This window comes from Acinonyx jubatus, chromosome B2 (genome assembly GCF_027475565.1).
Source record: "Acinonyx jubatus isolate Ajub_Pintada_27869175 chromosome B2, VMU_Ajub_asm_v1.0, whole genome shotgun sequence".
Classification (NCBI taxonomy): domain Eukaryota; kingdom Metazoa; phylum Chordata; class Mammalia; order Carnivora; family Felidae; genus Acinonyx; species Acinonyx jubatus.
Window position 1 is genome coordinate 74,670,152 of NC_069385.1, and position 17,295 is coordinate 74,687,446.

The window sequence follows — 17,295 nt, forward strand, 5'->3', positions numbered from 1 at the left end:
CCTAGTTTTGTAAAATTTCAAATACCATTTAGATGCTTAACAATTAGAGGATCAATTTAAAGCTCTTTCTTTTTTATTGAAGTATAATTAACATATAATGTAATATTAGTTTCAGGAATACAACCTATTAATTCAACAATTGAATACATTACTCAGTGCTTGCTGAGATAAGTGTAGTCACTGTCACCATACAACATTGTTACAATATTATTGACTATATCCCCTATGCTGTACTTTTCATCTCCATGATTTCTTTATTTTATAACTGGAAGTTTGTACCTTTTAATCCCCTTTGTGTTTTCATTCTCCCCCAACCTGCCTCCTCTCTGGCAGTTTGTTCTCTACCAGCTTGTTCTCTGTATTTAAGAGTCTGTTTTTGTTTGTGTTTGTTTTGTTTTTAGATTTCACGTATAAGTGAAATCATATGGTATTTGCCTTTCTCTGCCTGACTTATTTCACTTAGCATAATACTCTCTAGGTCCATCTGTGCTGTCACAAATGGCAAGATTCCATTCTTTTTTATGGCTGAGTAATATTCCATTATATTTATATATATATATATATATATATATATATATATATATATATATATATATATATTTTATACATTCATCTATTGATGGACACTTAGACTGCTTCCATATCTTGGTTATATAAATAATGTTTCTATAAATATAGGGGTGCATATGTCTTTTCATATTAGTGTTTATATTTTCTTTGGACAAATACCCAGGTGTGGAATTACTGGATCATATGGTATTTCTATTTTTTAATTTTTTTGAGGAGTCACCCTATTGTTTTCCACAGTGGCTGCACCAGTTTACATTCCCACAAGTAGTGCATGAGAGTTCCTTTTTCTCCACATCCTCATCAACCTTTATTATTTTTTGTCTTTTTGATACTAGCCATTCTGACTGGTGTGAGATGATACCTCATTGTGGTTTTGATTTGAATTTCCCTGAGGATTAATGATGTTGAACATCTCTTCATGTGTCTCTTGGCCACCTGTATGTCTTCTTTGGAAAGCTCTCTCTTTTTAATAGCAAGTTTCTAATCTTGCACATTCATATGCAACTGTTTAGAAATGACAGCAGGACTTACAAGTTTCAGATATGAGTAGAGTTTGACTAGTAATGAATCCTAATAATGTGACATAATGTCAGATAGCAGGTTGTTTCTTTCCTTTTTTTTCCCCTATGCTAAGGCTAGATATACAGCAAGATTTTTTAAAGTGAATTATAGTCAACTAACTTTGGAAAAGAAAATATAATAAAAAGACCACCCAGTTGATAGCCCTTAAATAACCTGTTAAAAAATATTTATATACCAAAGTGAGATCCAGACACAGTTCTGGTTATTTTTTAAAGATTATTTGTTTACTTGTTGGTTCAAAAAAATCAACAGATAACAGTGATTTCCCAAAGTGCTCACATAGCTATACAATATTTAGTAACCTAAAGATATTGTACATAGGGCACAAATTAAGTTTTCTAGGCTGTAATTCCAAGATAACAGGACAATAGTGTAGAAAACATGGACTGCTTAAGCACTGAATAGGATACAAAGCAATGAATGATTAATTCCATCTTCCATCTTACTCTTTCTTAAATGAAATACACTATCAGCCTCCCCCTTCCCCCACCCACCCACACACTCCTTCTGGACACCCACAGATTCAGCTTCCCAACACATGAAGGTGTAGAGAGAGAAATTGAGAAGACTGGCATGGCCTGAAAAACCTGAAGTGTCCAGCTCCAAAATCCTCTCCTGCTTACCTGGACCTCTGTAGGGTTCTTCTCACATAAGAATGAATAAATCAGGGGCACCTGGGCGGCTCAGTCAGTTGAGCATCCACCTCTGATTTCAGCTCAGGTCATGATCTCAGGGTCCTGGGACTGAGCCCCACATTGGGCTCCACGCTAAGCATGGAGCCTACTTAAGATTCTCTCTGTCCTTCTCCCTACTTGCACTCTGTCTCTAAAATTAAAAAAATAAATACCAAATGAGTCACTTTGAACATATTGCTGGCTTCTAAGCTAAGCTATGCTTTTTTTTTTTTTAATCTCTTTGATGCCTCCATCTTAGTCCTCAGCAGATTTAAGAATCTTCTGGTTCCTGACTGTTTCCATATTTTATGAGCAGGCTTAAAAGTGATCTAAAGTTATTATTGCTTTGTCGTATTCCTTTAGCCAAGACTGGAGGAAGCAGAAGATAGCAGGACAAATTCTGAATCTATATGACTCCCAAGGGCAAGGCCATTGACACCAGCATGTTGACTCTGCTCACTAAGCAGCCTCACAGATGAGTTCTGATTGTAGAAGTGTCATTGCCTACTTTACAAGTGGGAAATGCTTTGAGGTCCCCAGACTTCTGCAGGGTGTGTTTCATATTTAATTCTATCAAGAACCATAGGTGGTGTATTAATACCTCCATTTTACATAAATGGAAGCTGAGACTCCAAGAAAATGAGAAACGTGCCCATAGGCAGCTGTGATTAAATGTTAGTCTGACTCTCTAGAAAGCTCACACCCTTTTTTTACTCTTTCCTTCAAGCTACTTGAAGAATCCATTGTAAAATTTCCCTTTTATCATCCAGTACTATTTGAATGCCTAGTTAAACATCCATCAGGGCATCCATATGCTTTGCTCAGATGTCTTTCTGGCAAGAACTAGAAAACTGTGGGGTGATAGACTTCCAGATGAAGGGTTAAGTGAACTAGCTATAACAACTTAGATTGTCATTTATCAATCTCTATCTAAGCCTTAATAACCTGGGAAAGGATGACTCACAGAGCCCAGAGGCTCTTGTTGGCTTAAAGGAGAGCTGCAGTGTGTCAGAGGCAGGTCTGCTTAGTGCAGCCTGTTCAAAGAAGCACCGGAATTCTGACTCACACGAGCTACATGACTAAAATGGCCCCTTCTAAAAAATCTGGAAGCAATGCTGCCCTCTTGGACTGCACTCTTCTGTGGCACCAACACAGGGTTATTGTCCTAATGTGTTTATAACAACCAGAGAGACATCAGAATGTGAAGTCTTCAGGACACATATTTCATAGTGGTTTTGGCACAGTGTATTCCACCGAGCCTTGTATGTTTATGGGAAATATTAAATAATCATTTGATTGGTGATTGGGGATAACAGACTGAGAGCTGGGGGACATAAAAGCGTGGGGTCAGAGAGATTTTCTTGACTACAAAAGATAAGGAGCTATAGGCTGTGGGAAGTTTTTATGAGAGAAAGCAGTCTCTATGTAGAGATTCTAGGCTGGCTGTGTGGGCATGAAGCAATTAGGTCTGCAGGTGAGGTGAATCAAAAAATATTTCTAAGAAATTTTAAAGGTGTGAAGAAGTTGAGAAGACAGATAGAAGAGGAGAGAGGGCAAACTGATCTGACAGACCTGCTGGCAGACTAACTGAAATTTCTTGACCAGTGCTAATGAATAGAGTCATGCATATTTACTCAAGAAAGAGAACACTGCAGAAATATCACAAAATTCCAGAAACACTAAAATCACCACTTTTTTTATGTGGAAAGGCAAGAAGCTACAGAGAAAAAAGGCCAGGTGACTTCATAACAATTCTGGCCCTGACTGAGGCAAGGATAGAGATATTCCAGTTACTTCACAGGTCTATAGGCAATATTGGGCCCAAAGCTATTGTGTTGCACCATTGAGTGACCTAATCAAATGAGCACTCTCAGATTTACAATGGAACTTTAGATCCAAGTGTGGAAGAATGGTGTGATTTTGCATAAAGATGAATTCTGAAGGCACTCCTGGGTGGCTCAGTTGGTCGAACGTCCATCTCTTGATTTCAGCTCAGGTCATGATCATTTGGTTGTTGAGATGGAGCCCCATGTTGGGCTCTGAGCTGACAATGCAGAACCTGCTTGGGATTCTCTCTCTCCCTCTCTCTCTCTGTCCCTCCCTTGCTGGTGTGTGCTCTCTCTTTCTCTCAATATAAATAAATAAACATTTTAAAAAAGATGAATTCAGAAGACACATGGGGGGAAAATGAAAAAGGACTCTTCATTTCATTTGTCAACACTGCTGAAGTATCTCATTAAACCTTATCTCACATCCATGTTAGTCATGTCCAGTCCAAGTCATCATCAGCACAGGAGAATCAAGTAAGATTATATAATGACTCCTTTAATTATTCTAGTCTAATTCTTACATTTCTTGCCTGGATCATTGGCAGAGCTTCCTAACTGGTTTTTCTTAACTGTGGTGACACACTGTAAGGTAGCTTCCATGCTCCCCAGCTTCCTGGGATTCACACCTTTGTGTAATCTCCTCTCTCAAGTGTAGGCAGGGCCTGGGATGTGCTCCTGACCAATGCATTTTGGCAAGGTAATGGGATGTCACTCCCATGATCATGTAATGCTGTATAAGACTCTGTACTACTAACAGACTTGCTCTGTCTGTCTCTATCTTTCTCACTCTCTCTTTTTCTTTCTCCATGGCTGGCTTTGAAGAAGACAGCTAAATGAATCCTACAGCTGCAAGAAAATGAATTCTGTCAACAACCAGAGGGAGCTTGAAAGCAGACCCTTCCACAGTCAAACCTCCAGATGAGAACCCAGCCCTGGCTGACATCTTGACTGCAGCCTAGAGAGGACCCAACTGAACTTACCCACTCCTGACTCACATAACCTGTAAGATAATACATACATGTTATTTTAAGCCACTAACTTTGTGGCAATTTGTTACACAGAATGGAAAATTAATATACTGATGTCACCCTCTATTCTCAATAATATGTATTCTCAACACAGCTGCCAGAGAATCCTGTTTATAAGTACTTTCTTTATTTAAACCCCTCCAGTGGCTTCTTCAACGCAGAGAAAAAGCCAAAGTTTATACCACAGTTCACAGAGACACATTGCCTCTCTCACTGATCTATTGCTCTCTCATTGCCCAGTTTATCCCTCTTGGCCATCCTGCCAACTCTCCAACATGCCAGGCACACTTTCTGGGCCTTCATACTTTGTGCCCTCTGATATCCACCTGTCTTATACCTTCAGCTCTTGCATGTCTTGGCTCAAGATTCACTCTCTCAATGAGGCCTTCCCTGATAACCTTATAAAAAGTTGCAATATTCCTCCCACCCCATCACTCTTCACTACTTTTCGCTGATTTTCTTTTCTCCATAGTACTGGATTGGCATCATTGGATATACTATGTGTTTTATTTATTTGCTTATTGTCTACCTTCCTGCAATAGGCCATAAGCTACATGAACATAGGAACTTTTATCAGTTTTGTGCACTGTTTTATCTCCAGCACCTAGGACACATAGTACATGCTCAATAAGTATTTGTTGAAATAAATTTCAAAACTGCATCATGAAATCTGCTTTTTAGGCTATATTTCCAAATTAAAGTAAAATTTTCTGTTTAAGCATGACAGAAGCATCATCAAAAATTCTCAAGTCTATTATCTAGATTATTTGCCATATGACCAAAGGCATGGACCATTTCAGAAAAACAAATTTGTGCTGTGGAAGAATACCAAGATCACCCTGACTCACTGAAACCCACCACATATTCAAGTTTTCCTTTGGTTTTACAGATCTGGCACCCAACTCTACTATCATAAGATCAGACTTCCCAATAGGGAACTGACATAAAACTAAAGCACCAAAATCAAGATACTTTCCATGTGACAAAGTTGGTCACAAACCAAAGTTCTATCAACTAACTTTTTCTGTATGGTTATAAAATGAGTAAACTTATTTCTTTAAGCAATCATAAGACTAATTTTGTCAACACCTACTTGTCACTAACTGGCACAACCAGATCTCTAAGACCTTAGATCTGTAATCTTATCCAATACCTGGGGAGCAGCAAGAGTCCAGGCTTGGTCCTGTGGCTCAGCCCCTAAGCTGGATAGGCCTTGTGGGGCTAGGAAGGGTCAGGATACTTCTACAGCTGCTGTCTTAGCAGCAGAAGTACAATGATTTTACACATTGGAGAATAATTGTTTGAAAAGAGAGAGCCTTGGGGTAGTGGAAAGAGAGTGGATCTTAGAGTCAGAAAGACTTGCTTAGTTTAAATACCAACTGTGGTCCTGACATCCTGACCTTAGGGAAATTATAACTTTTCAACTTTATTTTTTAATTTTTAAGATGTGAATATAGTTCCTGCATTTTGGAGTTGCTATAATAAATAAAGGTGATAGTAAGTATAAATTGCTCAGAATGGTGCTGACCTAAAGTAGGGGCTTGGTCAATGGCAGCTATTATTAATAATAAAGGCACATTAAAGGACAACTTCAAACATTGCATTATTGGTGTGGAATAAAAGCAAACACTAAAGAACAGCTCTAAGCAGTGTGTTATTGGCAATAAAAAGAGCATGGCTAGATTTGAATAAAAAGATGTAGATTCCCAGGTGAGAGCACAAAGCTGTCTTCATATACATACAATATACACATTTGCTCATGTATGTATTTGCCCTTTTTATGACCCATATGGATGATGACTGAATAGCAGAATTTTCTATACTATGTATTATACTGTTTGGTTGATGATTCATGTTTCTATGTAACTAGAGAACCAACGTTCTGCCTGGTTTTTAGTTCATTTATTTGTGGTTTAGTATAGATGTTCTTCTCTGTACTGGCAGGATGGAGTAGGTAGCTTCCAAATTCCCCTCAAGCCCCAACTCTAGGAAAAGCTTCATTTAGAATACTTTTACTTTATTAGAGTAAACTTCTGGAACATGCACAGACTAATTGAGACAACTTAACCTTTCATACTACATCACACCTGGCAAGAATACATTGCCCCTATATTAGGTGAGGGATGTAGCAGCATGAGAGACCCTACTTCCCAGAGTCTGTATTCTACGGCTACCATCACACAGAGCAAAGGAGTCCCACAGGGACCTTACAAGCTGATCCAAACAATAACCAGACTCTCCAGCTGGGGTGAGGGCTCTCAGCTGGGTGTGGTTTCTACAAACAGCTTCCTGGACCCTGGCCATATTTTGTCAGCATGTGCTGCTTCAGTAAGGTTTGCTTTCTTATGGTAATGGTGGTGTTCTTTGCAATGGGGGTTGGTGATAGCACCAAGTTAACAACACCACACCATGGTGTCATGAAAGCTACAAAGCCTCCCTCTTTGGTTCTTTTGGTGCTGTGGTCAGTGACTTTGTGGAAGGCTCTGTAGTGCTATCAGAATCTCACCTACCTTTACAATCCTTGACTGTGCTGACCCCTCAGGAAAGGCAGTGGTCCAGACAAGGCATCTCAAGCCCACCCACACTATCTCCTGCTATCAAGGCTATGTGCAATGCAGGAGCAGATACAGTGAATGGAGACGAGAGTCTATTAGTTTCTGTACTTTGGGATTTCAAGACAAGTTTTCCCAAATAAATGTGTTAACAAAAAGCAACTGCAATCTAATAACAGAAAACAGTACCATTTAGCCTTTATAGTCACACTATCTAGGTTGTATCCAAATTAGACACTTAATAGTTGTGGGACCTGGGAGAAGATGCTTAACTAGGCTATTCAGAATGGGGATGATAGCTGTACTCCCCTCATAGTCCTCTTCTAAAAATTACAGATGAATTATCTGCTACATGCAGCCAAAGCACTTAATACAGGGCCTGGCACCTATTGTTACACTCATTATTATAATTTTATAAAAGAAAGATTATTTGGGGGGGGGTGTCTGGGTGGTTCAGTCAGTTAAGTGTCTGACTTCAGCTCAGGTCATGATCTGACAGGTCAGTCCATGAGTTTGAGCCCCACAGTCAGGCTCTCTGCTGTCATCACAGAGCCTGCTATGGATCCTCTGTCCCCTTCTCTCTCTCTGCCCCTCCCCTGCTCTCCCTCTCTCTCAAAAATTAACAAAAATTTTTTAAAAAGGAAGATTATTTTAACACCAAAAAAGTAGAAACTATCTCAGAGTAAAGGACAATCCTTCCCAAAAAAACACAGCTGGCAAAGTAAATACATGTGTGTGTATATGTGTGTATGATCACTTGAAGTTTCATTTTATAAATTATAAAATACAGCGATTTTCTTAAAACCTCTTGGCTAGTTTGCAGATATAGTCAACAGTGTTATTTGAAGTGAAAGTCAAATTCAGTTCTGTCCTATAATCTTATTTAAATGCAGTGTTGAAAATATAGTTTCTCTTAGGCTTATTTTGAAAAATGGAAGTAATACAATGGCAATACACTCAATTCAAATGTTTGGAGCTGATTAAGAAACGTCAAATATAAATAGCCCCAAGGAGCCACGATAATATGCCAGTTTCAGCCTCAGGAAGGTATCAGGGAGAGGCCTACTGGACAATCCTAGTTCAGAGTCTCTATACCAGGGCCCAATCCATAGACTGGTTGTCCACCATTTACCAGTGACCACTTCTTTAAATACCTGGTTGGGAACTTCTAGCTCTAGAAAGCCTTGAATTACAATACTTTTGCTCCCCTCTCTTTGTCTATTACCCTTTCCTGTCCACCACTTGGAAGAAGAGTGACACAAGATTGGATTCATTACTCTATGTGCTGAATGATTTTCATACTGTTGACTTTTGGGCTTATGTTACTGTATTTTAATTCTCCCTACATGAAGAGGATGAAGGGCATAGCAGTGTAGATTCCTGTCTGTCCTTGAAACATATTTTATACCTTGAAGCAAGAGAATAAATTGGCCAACCTCTCAAGGTTTCTGCTAGCCTCAGTAACCAAGTACCAAAAGTCACAGTATTAGCTGACAGAATTATATTGGAAAGACACAGAAGCAGGACAATGGATAGTATACTGAAAAATAGAAATTCAAAGACCAAGATTTGGAAAAAAGTTTAGAAGTAGTTGATAATTATAACAATGACACAGTAATCACCATTATTAACATTATCCTCTTTGTCCCTAACCAAAAGGAGTGTTTTAGTCAGGGTGTCAGCTGAGATTCACCATAAGGTTCAACTAAAGACATTTTAGTGAAGGGGCACCTGAGTGGCTCAGTTGGTTAAACGTCTGACTTCAGCTCGGGTCATGATCTTGTGGTTTGTGGGTTCAAGCCCTGCATCAGGCTCTGTGCTGACAGCTCAGAGCTTGGAGCCTGCTTTGGATTCTGTGTCTCTCTCTCTCTCTGCCCTTCCCCTACTCATGTTCTGTCTCTCTCTGAAATAAACATTAAAATTTTTTTTAATAAAAAAATAAAGACACTTTAGTGAAGATACTTTTTGTCTAGATGTCGGAAATAATCAAAGGATGTGGAGGCATCCAGAGACTAGCAACAATGGGAAATCCTAAAGGTCAACGGAAGGAAATAGTGTTGCTGGAGCTCACTGAGAAAAAGCTGGGGCCATGGGAGCCATGGATAGAGAGAGACCCAGCCGCTGATGAGAAAGCAGTTCTAAAATAAGGAGGGAGAGGAAAAGAAATACCCCAAGCCCTCTCTTTCCTCCCTCCCTGGAAGTCTCTGGCCAGTACCTCCTGTTGGGCTACTGGGCAAACTCAACTGGGGGCCAGCGAGCAAGAGGTGTTGGGAGATGCCATCTGCAGGCACAGGACAGAGCAGTACTAAGAAAGGCCATGGGGGGCAAACAGAGAATAACCAGAACAAGCACTTACTATCTGCTAGGCCCTGGGCTGGGTGCTTTAGGTAGATTATCTTATCTAATTATCAGAATGCTTCTGTGAGGTAGGTACTACTGTTATTCTTGTTTTCACAGGCATGAAAATTGAAGCTTACAGAGTTTTTTTGGTACTATTTCTATTATAAGCCAGGCTTCAAGAAACATCCTTATAGATCAATGTTTGAGTACATCTGTGGTGATATGCTTGGATTAAATACATTCATAGAAGCAGAAATGCTAGAAGAATGGGAATAAACGTTTTTATTTAGATATAAGTCATCAGCTTATCCATAAATCAGCAAGATAAGCATGAATACCCATGTCCCTGAATCGCCAATCAAATTGGCCATTCATGATAATAATAATCATATTAAGCTAAAGAATAGCTGCTAGCTGTTACTAGAAATTAAAATTTTTATTACTATGAAATTTGAATTTTTCTCATATTGTTCAGTCATTTGAATTTAGTTTTGAGTGACCCATTTATTTTCTTTGGAAAGTAAACATTCTTTAATAACTCTCCATGTTACTGATATTGTTTAAGATTTAAGCTAAAGCAGATCCCTGTTTCTGAGCCTTGCAATTGAGTTTTATGAATTTCTTCCAACAAAGAGACAGAATCGTACACTGTAAATGCATGGGATTGTCAAGTTCCATTTCCCCGCAGAGACTTGTTTCAGCACACCGTCTAGGTTGGCTATTTGAGCTCCCAGTGAATCAGTCTCCTAGTTGGGTCAGCATACTTCAGCAGCATCTATGCAAATGTTTTCGGTGTCTCTCTTCCCATTGTCAATCTTGATAGCACCAGAGAGGTCAGTTGGTACCTTGCATGAAATCCCAGAAAGCCTTTATCTGTCCTTTTTTCAATTGCCTCAAGAGCAATTGGTAAAATGAAGTTTGTTTTAATAGTTGAGCCCTTGAAGCAACTCCTTCAGAAAGTATTGTTTCTGAGCATTTGCTTCTCCCCAGTTGATGTCATTAGAATCTGAGTTGGACTGGGATCCAGCTTTCTTGTGTGTACCTCAATGACTGTCTCTCCAAATCCCTTTCTTTTCAATATTTATGCATTCTCATTGGTCAAAGCTACCTGTCAATGTACATTTAATGTTCATTCCTCTGCTAATGGCATGCAGATTTACAATAAAATTGGGGCAAGACTCTTGTCTATATTCCTACCTGACTTTTATTAATGAAATTTTTGTATAAATTGTATGTTTGTGGGGTGCCTGGGTGGCTCAGCCCATTAAGCATCTGACTCTTGATTTCAGCTCAGGTCATGATCTCATCGTTCATGAGTTGGAGCCCCACTTCAGGCTCTGTGCTGACAGCGTGGAGCCTGCTTCAGATTCTCTGTCTTTCTCTCTCTCTCAAAAAATAAATAAACATTAAAAATATTTTTAATTGTATATTTGTGTGCAGGTATGTATCAAATGTATTTTGTTTTTTACTAGGGGGTTGCGTCCCCAAAATTTTGAAAACCAATGAATTAGCAGGCCAAGGAAGATTTATTACAAGAACTAAAACAGTAAGAATGGAGAACTACAGCCGGGTTTGGATGGCCAGGCCATTTCTACAAGTGTTCCAGCTAGTAAAACCACGTGAGCTGGCGCCTGAGCTCCCATTGGCTGCACAGGAGCAGTACTAGCTGCATCCGAACATAAGGAGCATGGAGAATTCCTGAAAACAGCAGCAGGCAGCTCTGTTGGGAACTCTTTCTCCCTGGCTGTACAGGTTCGACAGGGAAAGCCCTGCTTTCAACTGAGAGCAAATGACAGAACTTAGAAGCAGAGTGTGTTAAGCTTTAAAAGACTTTGAAAGCCACGGAACCCTCATTTTATATTCTGGCCAAGAAGGGTGTGTGAAAACCTCCTGGTGTCCAGGATGGCTTGTGAGCTTCTTTCCTTTTCCCCTACCGATACTCCTCTGCTAGATAATCCTGCCTGACATGAGGGATTTGATAGGATAGAAGTATGTTGGCATCCTCAAAATTGGGACCTCCCCATCTTAAAGCTCATCAACATGAAGTCTTTCCTAAGCTGAAACTTGCCCATGATTATCAAATGATATACGGTTGTTCGCGATACAGATAATGTTCCAATAGGGACCTCACTAAATATCCTCTAAAAACTCCTATTATACAAGACCTCTGGCTGAACTTCACCTCTCTGCTAAGGAGTGAAAAAGAATGGTGCTGTATCTTCTAACTTCTCTCCCCAGCTCTACTCTAAATGCTGGAATCATTAGGCAAATTATCCTATTTACCTTGTAAAAAGTTGGACAAAGTGAGGCATCAGCCTCTAGAAGAATGTAATTAATTAAAGATAACTCAGTTGGTTGAATTTAATATCCAACTCTGGAGTGCCTACAAAAGGACAAGGTGACCATCTATTATTAAGTTCTTAGTAGCTTTTGGCTTTCTTTATAACAGATGTTTTCCTGTGTTGGTCAATAGTGTCCTATGGGTTATAAAATAAAGAAAGAAGTCTGAACAATTGATTGGCAAATTTCCCAAACTTAGGTCAGCTTTAAGTATATGAGAAATGGTGCTACATTGAGGGCAAATACCAAAAAAAAAATCAATTTGATGTTATAAAATCTATTTTAGTTTGGCTGCATGCTGCCTGAACTCCCACTGCAGAGAATGGCAAGCAGTCAGTGTATAGTTCCAGACATCAATATAAAAAAAGTGTTTATCTGATAGTAGTGCACAATCTCCTTAGATTTGCTATGTAAATTGCTGTTAATACAAGAGAGTTGTTCTGTGTTTATCAGTGGTATTTTCCCTTGGAGTTCATACTCTAACTGCAAAATTATTTTCGTAATGAGAAGATTGAAAATCTACCCTGACCAACATTTTCCAAATATTAAGTGTGATTACAAAAGTATTGAGACTTTCTAAAAAACAGCCATGGAAGTTTGCAAATATCATCTAACTCTACTTTCCTTGTTCAGAATGTAACTGGAGCTCCTTTTTTTGTTTTTTCCTACCTAACAGTTGTATTATCTTGGGCAAGTATTTTAGACTCTCAGAGCTTCCATTTCCTCATCAGTGAAATGGAGATTTGTCCCACAGATATCTGCTAGGGAAACACAAATGCAGCATCTTTGCAAAAATATTTTTTAAGATTAACGAAGTAACATGCAAAGTTTCCAACATAGCAACTAGCTCATAGTAAGTCTTCAATACATGGAAGATGTCATTATGCCTGATTTATATATGGCTCCTTCTACAAGACATAAATCTTACTGTATCATCTACAATAAAATCTTCAGAAGTGAAACAAAAAATGAAAATACAAAGGACATCATTCTGCCCACCCATCAGCACTGTGCCCTTCTGTCTATTCCTTGCAGTACAAAAAGTTTTGGTGTGTGGGGCGGGGAGGATATCCACCTAATATCTCTGCTTAAGGACCTTTTCAACATGCTATGCATTTAGAATTCTTTTTTTTTTTTTAATTTCAATTCCAGAATACTCTCAGAAGCATAATATAAAGATTCAACAATTCCATACATCACCTAGTGCTCATCATGCAATTAAAATTCTTAATAATCTGGCCTCTACCTGCTCAGCCTAACTTCCATACTGAGAATCTAATCACTGCTGCACCATCTCATTCATGCCTTTTTGGGTTTGAACACAATGCCTCTCTGCTTGCAATGTCTGTCCCTGATTCTCCATTTGGCAACCCCCATGTAATAGCATTTCTTTTTCCCACCTCTACCTTGCACATTTATTCTCTCTTCTGTCCTGTGCTCCAGTATCACATTGTGTATTCTTGATGTATTAAAATTACTTGCTTGCACACTTATCCCCATCAATAGAGTACACAATAGTATCCCAGAGTAGAAACCATGGGAGACATGATTGTTTGGAGATTAAGAGCAGACACTCTAGGGTAGAATAAACTTGGGCTCTTGCCCTTTACCATCTTGGGTGGGCTACTTAACCACTCTAAACCTATTTGCTCATCTGGAAAAAAAGGATCCTACCAGTACCTCCTTTATAGGGTTATCATGAGGATGAAGCAAAATGATGGACAGTCAACACTTCACATCATATCATAACATCTATAACTGTTAAATGCTTTGCTTATTTGTTTGTTGGTTGTTGTTTATTTATTCCTTGAGTCTTTCTAGTAGCTAAGGCCTAGAACATAGCAGGTGTTTAGTTAAAGTGGAATAAATAAATGAATGGGGACTCAAAAAACGCCTCAGAGTTACATCTCCTTATGTATAAGAAGTTTTTTGTTTTTTTTTTAAAGTACTTCCATGATTCACCTGAATGACATACCGAAGTAGCTTACAATTCCTAAATTGAGAGATGTGACAGAAGAGATGCGATAGAATCATTTTTGGAAGAAAGATGGTTCATTTACAAAATGTATACTTGTTGGAATTTTCATGTTGTTATGATTTAGGTATGACTCAGCAAAAGAGCTACTTTTCTGAAAAGTTGCTCCTATGACTCCAATAGACTTCACAGAGAAAGGCCTTTCCATGGAAAAATCTGATTGCAAAAGTATACTAAATGGGGCAATAATCCCATCTTTGGGTCATCCTCAGACTAATTTGTCTTTTTGTTACCACAATGTCCTCTGGTGTTTTAAAGCTTGTGGGTACTGTTGGATACCTAAATGGGAAGCCAGGTACCAGCCTAATGAGTCCCTAACCTGGGATGGGACCTAAGGACCCTGGTCCAAGATTTGTACCAATGCTTCCCACAATGCCACATGAATGATAGGAAGACAGACAGGGAAAGAAACCCCTGATTCTTCTATCGCCTTGCATTATTCCAGGAGTTCTGTTAGAAATATGAGAATATGGATCCCTTTTATTTTATGCTTTGCTGTTTTACAATGGGACTTGGTTTAATGGGGCTTATCTGCATTATTATTATTATTATTATTATATTCATACTTTTTAAACAAAACCTCACCCTGTAAATTTTAATGCATTACATCTTGGATTTTTCTTTAAAATTTTTAAAGACTTTTTTAAAGAGCAATTTTAGGTTCAGTTAAGAGAAGACACAGAGATTTCCCATCTACTCCCTATCCCTACACATGGGCAGCTTCCCCCATTATCAATCTCCCCACCAGAGTGGTACATTTGTTAGAAGGGGTGAAGCCTATATTGACACATCATAATCACCAAAGGTCCACATTAGGATTCAGTCTTGGTATTGTACATTCTATGAGTTTGACAAATGTATAATGGCATGTATTCCATCATTGTAATATCATACAGCGTATTTTCACTGCCTTAAAAATCCTATGTTCTATCTATTCATCCCTCCCTCCACCCCCTGCCAAACCCTCACTTTAAACATTTTATTTTATTCCTGTGGCTCCTCCTATTCTACTATCTCCTAAATCCACACCCTTGTTTCTTCACTGACAGATAGTATATGGTGTAGACTTTGTTTTGTATATGCAGCAGGCAACATTTTCATTATGTTAAAGATTTGTGCTCTGTACTTTTCCTTAGCAATAAGTTCATTCTTTATGAGTCTGGCCCTAAAACTCCATGGATTTTAATTATTCCTAGAGTCTGGTTATACATCAAAAGATCTCTCTCGCTCTCTTTTTCAGAATATGGTGCTTAAATGAAAAGCTGCTAGGTTGTTCACACACTGCTTTGAGGAACAGCTTTTCACAGATGGAAGGGCATAAAAATGATGGGCTGTTATCTTGTAGCCTGAAACTCCACTCTCTGAACACATGAAATATTGATATTAAATCAAGCTGTACCTGGTTTCCTCCATATGAATCCTTCCAAGTTCTTGACCTCTGTTCTATTGCTGTTTCATTTTAATCAGAATTCCAGTGTCAAGGTGGAGATGGGGGCATATGTGGGCTCTGTGAAAGAAAAATTGAAGTTGGACTAGCTTCTTGTGTATTTTTGTAAATTCAGGGATGACATAGAACAGTAAAAATCAGTGTAGCGATGATGTGGTCAAATAGATAAACATTTATTCACTGTGAACTATTGCATGCATTTGCAATGACATCATTGAAAGCTGACAAGCAGCACTTCTAATGTTAATACATAATAAATTATGAAAGAAAATAAATTCTATACTAGATACTAATTAGAATACTAAAGTATTGTTTTCTACTATTTAAAAAAAAACAGCAAAGCTTATAATGGCTCCAACACTTATTTCTCACTCATTACCATCAAAATGAGTGTTCCTGATTAACTGGGGCTCGCCTCTGGGCACTGATTCAGGGTCCTAGGCTCCTTCCATATTGTGGCTCCACCAGCTTCAACATACAATTTCTAATGTTGCCATATCCCTCTGCATCAATTCATGTGAAGGAAAAGAGCATAGAGAGCCTATCATGGGAGATTTTTTATGCACCAAGCTCAGAAACGCTACATATCACCACTTTTCCTTCCATTGACGAGAACTCAGTCATCTGGCTGCACCTTGGTATAAGACGCTCTGGTATATAGTCATCTGGCTATATGCCCTGGAAAAGGAAGAAAATCTTGTGTTAATCATCTAGAAGCCTTTGAATAAGAGCACACTTTCAGTAAGAGCATCTTCAAAACTTGTTTTCACTACTCCTGAAGCCACGACCATCCTGTATGCTAACTAATTTGAATTTAAACTAAAAAAAAAATTGTCTTCTCAGATAATTTGACAAGATCATGAAACACGTGTTTTTTTTTTAATATAAAATGTCCCTTCCATTAAAAAAAAAAACAACTTATATTTTCAAGGTGCCTGGGTGGCTCAGTCGGTTAAGCGTCCGACTTTGGCTCAGGTCATGATCTCACAGTTCGTGAATTCGAGCCCCATGACGGGCTTTGTGCTGACAGCCTGGAGCCTGCTTCTGATTCTGTGTCTCCCTCTCTCTCTCTCTGCCCCTCCCTCACTCGTGCTCTCTCTCTCTCTTTCGCTCTCTCTCTCAAAAGTAAATATTAAAAAGAATTTTTTTTTAACTCGTATTTTGAATACATTCTGAAAGGCTGTCTGCCCTTTCATTCCCTGTAATTGTCTTACCATTCTGTTTAGAAGCAATATAGTAAAAGGAAGTCATATACACCTGGATTTTCCAACTTCACATAGACAGGAAAGCGGAAACTGTAACCAAACCCATATCTGTCAGTCTTCAAAGCCCAAACCATTAAACTCTAGAGGATTTTGCCTCTCATTGGCTACACTGTGTCTAGTCCAAACTCTGGTTCTTAATATCTGATAGAACAGCCACAGCATCATGAGGACATGAAACAAAATCAAGAGGAAAGATTTCTGAAGTATTAATCATAAAAACTTTCAGTGTCAGTTATTTCCTGTGACTCCTCTATTATTATTTCAAGTTCTTTTTAATGACACTTGTCCAATCACTTATGTCCATCCTGGGGATAAACTGTACACCTTTTGGAGGTTAACTATTTCAGAACCTGACATACAATTTTGACAAAGTCACTAATTGGCCCCACGGGGGGCCTAACCACCAACAGGAAGATTACTTTATTTTCCACCGTCACCTTTGTAACCAAATTCTATTTATACAAGTTTTATTTCTAGCTTTAAAAACTTGTACTTCAAAATCGATTTTGTACCTGTTCTTCGAGGTATGTTAGCAAAATAGAAGGCTGACATTTTTATGCTGAAATTCATGGAAAGCTTACTATCTATCCCTTATATTGGTTCTTGCAAGAAGCCTCTCCCTCTTCCATGTTC

At 38.6% G+C, this 17,295-nt stretch overlaps 1 long non-coding RNA gene across 2 annotated transcripts in view; it reads right to left on the reverse strand.

Moving 5' to 3' along the window:
- The window catches only part of LOC128315585 (uncharacterized), a 107,611-nt gene that overhangs the window by 38,258 nt on the left and 52,058 nt on the right, over positions 1-17,295 (reverse strand). For both annotated transcript variants that reach the window (XR_008298488.1, XR_008298489.1), the window contains 2 exons: positions 15,777-16,075; positions 15,350-15,457 (listed from right to left, as the gene is read on the reverse strand). This is a non-coding gene — a long non-coding RNA (uncharacterized LOC128315585). The remainder of the gene's footprint in view (positions 1-15,349; positions 15,458-15,776; positions 16,076-17,295) is intronic.